At 40.3% G+C, this 8,430-nt stretch overlaps 2 pseudogenes; both read right to left on the reverse strand.

Annotated features, from left to right (window-relative positions):
* Nucleotides 1-1,568: 1,568 nt before the first annotated feature.
* LOC123838263 (U6 snRNA-associated Sm-like protein LSm3) lies at nucleotides 1,569-1,905 on the reverse strand (annotated as a pseudogene).
* Nucleotides 1,906-4,362: 2,457 nt separating this feature from the next.
* Nucleotides 4,363-6,649, reverse strand: LOC123837430 (14-3-3 protein theta-like; annotated as a pseudogene).
* Nucleotides 6,650-8,430: the final 1,781 nt, after the last annotated feature.

An 8,430-nucleotide genomic window follows, 5' to 3' on the forward strand; every position in this document is an offset into this window, starting at 1 on the left:
AATAAATGCAATGTTTTATTTATGTTTTCACTATTCCAGTCAGTAATCTTTGGATGGATAGGAACAAAAACTAATTCAAGTTAACTTAAATGAAAAGTGTTTATAGTACATTGCAGTAAAAGTGTCGTCTTATCAATCCAAGAATACCCGTAAGTAATTGCGGTAATTGTGCCAGAGAGGAATTCTAGATTCATGGCATTTCTTGGGACCTCAACAGCAGAAATTCATCAGTGTGACCCTTTTGTATTATTGTTAATTACCATGACTCACAGGTATTCCACATGCCTGCTTCTTTCTCTTGTACTCTGGTCAATTGGCCACTCCTGATTCAAGCAGCTCATGGCCAGTTACAAAAACATGACATTAAATGGCAGTCGGCACTCAATGTGGAAAAGACTGACAGTGATGGAGATGGGGGTGAATTTAAGGGAATTTAAGCCTCATTTAAAGGGGACTGCAATTGTTGCCTTGTGGGAAAGTGAATCTATTTTTGCCACATTATCTGACTTTTCACAAGGGCTGAAAATCCTGAGTGAAATTTCTTAATTTTTGAAGAATGGCAACTAAGTTAAAAGAAAAAAAAAAAAAAAAAGCCTGCATGGGCAAACCCTGTGTGTGCCTGTGTAAAAAATGGTAACATAGCAGGTCGACCTGCTTATTCTTAGAAAGGCCTACTTACAGGTTGGCCCTTGGCTGGCATTTGGGGACTTGAACTTTGGGAGGGCTCCCACCATTCCCAAAACTGATAAGAGTGACTCACTGTGCCTGAACTGTTTGTACAAACAATATGGATGATGCCAAGCTCCTGCCTTCCTTCTGAGAGTCTGGAATTTTGGTATCTGCCTGGCAGAAGCTGCCTACATGACCAGGCCCAATAAAAACCCAGGTGCTGAGTCTCTAATGAGCTTCTTGCTTGGCAGCATTCCATGTGTGTTGTTATAACTTATTGCTGGGGCAAGTAAGCCCATCCTGTGTGACTCCATGGGAAAGGACCTTTGAAAGTTTATTCCTGGTTTATCCTAGACTTTACCCCATGTGCTTTTTCTTTGCTGATTTGGCTGCATATCCTTTGCCATGATAAATCATAGCCTTTGAGTAGGACTATATGTTTAGTCCTGTACATCCTCTTAGTGAATCATCAAACCCAGGAATGGTCTTGGGGACCCCTGACAGAGACTCAAACAAAACTCATCTTTGAGCCAAGTCCAGCCCACAGGGTATTACTTTTTAATCTCTAATCTGAGAATCAGTCATGGGCAGGACAAGTACCACTCCAAAATGGAGCATTTTTTCCATGCCTTATCTCATTTAATCTTCACAACCCTGCAAAATAAACATTTTTATTTATTTATTTTTTCCTGAAAAAAAGAGTTCTGCATCTTGGTGATCACATTTATTGAAAGGATTGGAAAAAAATTAAAATGCCCTTTAGCTTAAGAAATTTTGAGTTATCTGCAAATCAACTCATTTCAGGAGTGGAAGAATCCTTGGTCATCTCTTAATATCAAAATTTATTCAGTTTTCTCTTTTGAATGTCTTCTACATTTAAAGAGGCAATCATACAAAAGCTCCTATATTCCATACATGATAAATTCTTTGTTTCAGCCAACTCTTAATGGAGGGGCAACTAATACAATATCATCTCCCTGGGCAAAAAGCATTGGAATATTCTGTTTTGTTATATACCTCTTTGTATGTTTCCTCATCAATTTCTATAGTAGTCACAATTTCTTCCACATCTCCCAATATCATATTTAAATGCTGATCATAAGCATGTAATCTGCCTCGAAGCTCTTTGTCATTTCTCATTTTCACATAAATTCGCTCATCCAGGCTGAGCCTGATGGGATCCAGGGGCTCTTCTACAGTGTTGGTAGTTTGTTGCTGGTCCATGTCATCCGCCATGTTTCAAACTCTGTGCCCTTTCCCCCAAAATAAACATTTTTATAATCCCATTTTACTCATGAGGAAATTGAGACTCAGAGAGCTTAAGCTTGCACAAAGTGCAAGTAACCAGTAAGTGGAAGAGGCAGGACTCAAACAGAGCTAAATCCTATTTTATTTCCATATTACCTCTATGAAATTATGTTAAAATTTCAGGATCACTTTATTTTCCATTCCCACATACAGCATTTATATCTCTGGAGCTCTAGAGTCCTCGTCTGGTCTACTATCAAGCTTAGAACAGGAAGACTAATTCCAGCCTCTTTTTTGAGTAACCTTCTAGGTAATGATAGAACTGAATGTATAAAGCTGAGCAGACCTGTCTGTGTCTGGGCAGAGCTGAACATTGTAGGGACTGGCCTTCTTACCTGAGGAATAAACTAAAATAGGTTTGCCTAGCTTTGCAATATTGATACAACACCTCTCTGGAAAGATTCAGTGAAGTATACATAAAGTAAATGATACTCAGGGAAACACCATTTCAATGGACTCTTGAGATTATATACTTTAAAAAAAAAAAAGATTTTATTTTTAAGTAATCTCTATACCCAACATGGGGCTCAAACATATAACCCCAAGATCAGTCGCATGCTCTACCAACTAAGCCAGCCAGGCACTCCAAGATTATATACTTTTTTTAAAGTATAGTATCATATTAACAATGTGAATGATTATTCCCTTACCAATATGTTCTGTGGATATATTTTTTAAAGATTTTATTTATTTGACGGAGAGAGAGACAGCAAGAGAGGGAACACAATCCAGGGGAGTGGGAGAGGGAGAAGCAGGCTCCCCACTGAGCAAGGAGCCCAATGTAGGGTTCAATCCCAGGACCCTGGGATCATGACCTGAGCCAAAGGCAGACCTTTAATGACTGAGCCACCCAGGTGCCCCTGTTCTATGGATATTTTGATGCTAGGTAGTCTCTGAGTTATAAATATCAGGCTTATGAGCATCCTGTCCATTTATGCATCCACTAATACCTGCTGATATTACATGTGCCTACTATGTGCCTTAAGGTCATTGTGCAGTCATACTGACTAACATTTATTGAGCATTTACCCTGCAATCTGCACTGTTCATTTACATACATTAACTCTTCATTGTTCACAATAATCCTATGAAGGCAGCTATCACTGTTATATCCATTTTATTATTTTTTTAAGATTTTATTTATTTATTTGACAGAGAGACACAGTGAGAGAGGGAACAGAAGCAGGGGGAGTGGGGGAGGGAGAAGCAGGCTTCCCATGGAGCAGGGAGCCTGATGCGGGGCTCCATCCCAGGACCCTGGGACCATGACCTGAGTCGAAGGCAGACACTTAACCGACTGAGCCACCCAGGCGCCCCATCTCCATTTTAAAGGGAGAAAAAGAAAGCACAGAAAAGTTCAGTACAACTTTTAGTTGTATGTGGAAATGTTCCTAGCTTCAAGCAATAAACAACTTAGAGAGATAAGACATAACTAAATATAGACAACCAGTCACACTGCCTCCCCACACATTCACCCAAAGACTGCCTTGATCCTGAATATTTCCACCCTCTGTTCCAGTTGGCATCCAAGCTACTCTAATGCCACCTGTTGATCAGCATGGGGAACTGTCTAACTCAGTACTTTCCTATAATCCTATTCTAGTGGGATTTTGTCCTACATTCCCCTCACCCCTTTATTTCTAGTTTTAAATATCCACTTTATTCAACGCGATACTCAATACATATCATTTACCTCTGAAGAAGAGATGGCTTATGAGACATCTATAGTAAAACACCTATTCTAAGAAGTGTAATCCATTGTGAAATATCAAATGGATGATTCCATAAACATGAATCGGTTTCTTTGCTGTAGAAAATCCAAGTGGAGTGGGGCACCTGGGTGGCTCAGTCGGTTAAGTGTCCGACTCTTGGTTTCAGCTCAGGTCATGATCTCAGGGTCATGGGATCTGGCCCTGTGTGAAGCTCTGTGTTCAGCATGGAGTCCGCTTGAGCTTCTCTCTCTCCCTCTCCATCTGCCCCTCCTCCCCACTTGTGTGCTCTGTCTCCCAAGTGAATAAATAAAAACAGAACAAAAAAATAGGGTGCCTGGGTGGTTCAGTCATTTAAGCGTCTGCCTTCAGCTCAGGTCATTTTCCCAGGGTCCTGGGATCAAGTCTGCATAGGGCTCTCTGCTCAGTGGGGAGTCTGCTACTCCCTCTGTCCCTCCCCCCTCCCCGGCTTGTGGGCTCACTCTCTCTCTCTCGCAAAAATAAATAAAATCTAAAAATAATAATAATAAAATAAAATAAAGGGGGGAAAAAAAGAAAATCCAAGGAATGGAGATGTGTAAAAAGGTTTCTTGAAGGAAAAAAGGATGACACCCTGTATAGATTTAGTTTTCTGCCCCTTCTGCACCTCACCTTCTTCTTCTGCACTGTTCAATGTTCATAATGTTAGGTTGTCACTAAGCATGATGAGGGTGCTATCTTTGTATGAGTCTTCTTTCAGTGCATTAAGTTCTGTGATGCCTTCATCAGAAGTGGTTTTAGGCATGGCACAAAAATAGACACATAGATCAATGGAACAGAATAGAGAGCCCAGAAATAAACCTACGGTTATATGGTCAATTGATCTACAATGAAGGGGGCAAGAATATACAATGGGGGAAAAGACATAATCTTCAATAAATAGTGCTGGAAAAACTGAACAGCTACATGCAAAAGAATAAAACAGGACCAGTTTCTTATACCATACACAAAAATAAACTTAAAATGGATAAAAGACCTAAATGTGAGGCCTAAAACCATAAAACTTCTAGGAAAAACACATAGTAATTTCTTTGATATTGGCCATAGGAACATTTTTTCTAGATATGTCTTCTCTGGCAAGGGAAACAAAAGCAAACATTAAACTATTGAGACCGCATTAAACTAAAAAGCCTTTGCACAGCAAAGAAAACCATCAACAAAATGACAAGGTAACCTACTGAATAGGAGAAGAAGTTTGTAAATGATATGTCCAGGAAAGGGTTTATATCCAAAATATATAAAGAACTTATACAACTGAGCACCAAAGAGAAAACAACAAAAAATCCAATTAAAATGGGCAGCAGACTCACATAGACATTTTTCCAAAAAAGTCATAGAGATGGCCAACAGACACATGAAAAGATACTCAACATCACCAATCATCAGGGAAATGCAAATCAAAACCACAATGCAACATCATTACCTTACACCTGTCAGAATGACTAGCATCAAAAACACAAGAAAAAAGTGTTGACAAAGATGAAGAGAAAAAGGAACATTCCTGCACTGTTGGTTGGAATAAAAATTGGTAAAGCCACTGTGAAAAACAGTTTGGAGGTGGCTTAAAAAGTTAAAAATAGAATTACCATATGATTCAGTAATTCCACGAAATACTGGGTATTTACCCACTAATTCAAAAGGATATATGCACCCTATGTTCTTTGCAGCATTATTTATAGTATCCGCCATATGGAAGTGTCCATCTAGATGAATGGATAAAGAAGATGTGGGGTGAAATATTACTTAGCCAAAAAAAAAAAAAAAAAAAGAGTGAGATCTTGCTATCTGCAACGATATAGATAATGGACCTAGAGGGTAGAATGTTGAGTGAAGTAAGACAGAGAAAGACAAATACCATATGATTTCACTCACATGTAGAATTTAGTAACTAAAACAAATGAACAAACAAAGAAAAAAGTGGCAAACAGTAAAACTAGACTTAAATATAGAGAACAATCTGATGATTGCCAGAGGGGAAGCAGGTGGGGAGATGGGGGAAATAGATAAAGGGGATTAAAAGTGCACCTGTAGTGCTGAGCCCTGAGTAATGTATACAAATGTAAAATCGTTATACTGTACACCTGAAACTAATATAACACTGTATGTTAATTATGCTCAATAAAACAACAAAACAATAGCAACAAAAGTAGTTTTAGCTAGTGTGCAGGCAAGCTTTGGGTTATTAAGGATCTCATGTTAGAGTACAGAAAGGAGCCAGCCCAATGTGGATTGGGTGTGTGGGTTGCATCTCTTTGTAGTTTATATCAAATGCCTTTTGGAAAGCTCCTCCAGAATTATCTATAGTTTGTTCTCAATCATCACCATGTGCAACAAAGGTTACTAGAAGTAAACTCCATTTTCAGATAAAAGACTTTACCTTTTGGATTAGTTGCATTGGCTATTAAGTACTTACCCAACAATTGCAGGACAATGATGCAGATGAATCTCAGCTCAGACTCTTTCTCCCAGTAGTTCTTAATAACTTCTTCTCAGAGGTGTTCATCTTTTGTTCCATATTTGAGAAAATCCTCCAGGGGCAACCGCAGTCCCTGAAGACATTCTTATAGGCCACCTAGAGCAGGTTACATTCTGACTGGGCAGCTTGGTGCCAGGCTTTGTCATGGCCTTCATGCAGGTGGACATGTCAGAGCACTCAGCCTGCTCAGCCAGCTTGCCTTCTGGATCACTCTGTTCTCCTTGGTGAGCAGGCCGCATGCAGGGCTGGTCGGGTTCCAGGACCAGGACACAGAAGAGAGTGAGGGCAAGGCATCGAGGGTGTGAACACCAATAAGATATAGAGGAGTCCTGCTCAAGAGAACTTCTCTTCTCTGCAGTCACTTTGATCTACATTTGGCTTTAGCAGAGGATCCTCCTGGAGGCAAGGGGCAGGCAATTGTCTACACACCATTTTCTTTCTCTCTTTTTTTTTTTTTAAGATTTTATTTATTTATTTGACACAGAGAGAGACACAGAGAGAGGGAACACAAGCAAGGGGAGTGTGAGAGGGGAAGCAGGCTTCCCGCTGAGCAGGGAGCCTGATGCAGGGCTCAATCCCAGGACCCTGGGACCATGACCTGAGCTGAAGGCAGATGCTTAACGACTGAGCCACCCAGGCACCCCATACACACCATTTTCAACTGGTCTTTCTTTTTGCTTCCAAATCTTGGCTCACTCTCAGAAAAATTCCACTCCCACTTTCTTTGTTCCATTTACAAACTCAAAGAGTACTCTCCATGTGCCTACCACCTTGAGGATCATGCTCTTCATCTTCCTGCAGGAGAGTCTCAGTATTGGGGGTAAAATCAATGATAACAGAAAACTTGAATTTAATATATTTGAAAGCTGTTCAGAGTTCCCCTCAGAATTATCATGAAGTCCTTACTGACCACTTCATTCACTTTCACTTATATCTATATTTTGCTAAGTACCAACAGTCAAGATAAAGATTTCTTATCCATCACGTCTTAGAATATTAGAGTTGGAAGGAGCCATAGAGACCATTTAGAACTCATCCTTATTTATTTATTTATTTTTTTTTTAAGATTTTTCTTTATCTGAGAGAGAGAGCACAGAGGGAGATGGAGAAGCAGGCTCTCTGGTGTGCAGAGAGTCTGATGCAGGGCTCACTCCCAGGGGCTCCATCCCAGGACCCCAAGATCATGACCTGAGCCAAAGGCAGATGCTTAACTGACTGAGACACCTAGGCGCCCCTAGACTTCAACCCTTCTGTTTAAGATTCTACCCTGTTTGCCACCTAAAATCTATTTCACAGGGAACTATTTGTTGATTGGCTGGCTGGGCTGCCTTCCTGATTCTACATTTTTCTCCACAGTCCCTGCTCTCATTCTTAAAGAAAGGCCTATGTTGGAGCTGGGGTGGGCAATTAGGCATGCCATGTGTCTGGCAGGTCTCACTTCTTTGTTGTTGTTGTGCTAGTGAAATTTATTTACATTATACTCTATCATGTCAATTACATTTAAATCCTGGAAGTTTGTATTTACATTCCAAACCCAGTACATTCCTGGAAAAATATTATATATATATAACAAAACCAAAACAGCAAACAATTAATATGATAGTTGGGTAGCTTAATGAACATCTTGCTTCTTTGAGGTCTCATCTGGGATTTGAGGGTGAAGTGTATCCAGAGGCTGCCAGTGGCAATTCATGAGAAAGTTGTAGAGTTTTACACGTTTCACCATAAACTCTTTAACTCCTTAATATTCAAATGAAGATATGGATCTTGTAGTGGTTTTTCATCGTAGTTTTCAGCTAGATTTCTGGTTTCCTCAGGTGTAAACAAAGGTTCAGCTGGGTGTCCAGAGTTCTCATGAGCAGAAATAAGGTGGTGTCCACTTCCATCCATGACAGCTGCAACTGTAGCCAGAAAGAGAGTAACATGCTGTTGCTCATACTATTTGCCAAAAGGGCAATCGTGTCAGGGCTGGAACTTGGCTTCACTCTTTGCCAGTACCAGTAATAATTATTTTGAGTCATGCCAAAACCTGCAAAACTCTCCTGTCCAGCCATTAGACAGAAGTTAACCATGAGACGGGTTAAATGCTAGGCTTCCATGGCCTCAATTCCTCACTCCTCTTGTTATACTAGGGACACCAAGCAAGACGCAAAGGATGGCACAGCTGTCAGTTGCTCTGAGCTTGGGGCTTCAGCATTGTTTCCCACTTGCCCTCTGAGTAGTTTCTAA

This window comes from Mirounga angustirostris, unplaced genomic scaffold, assembly GCF_029215605.1.
Source record: "Mirounga angustirostris isolate CCGP_5_RB_7025 unplaced genomic scaffold, mMirAng1.0.hap1 SCAF_5, whole genome shotgun sequence".
NCBI classification, from domain to species: domain Eukaryota; kingdom Metazoa; phylum Chordata; class Mammalia; order Carnivora; family Phocidae; genus Mirounga; species Mirounga angustirostris.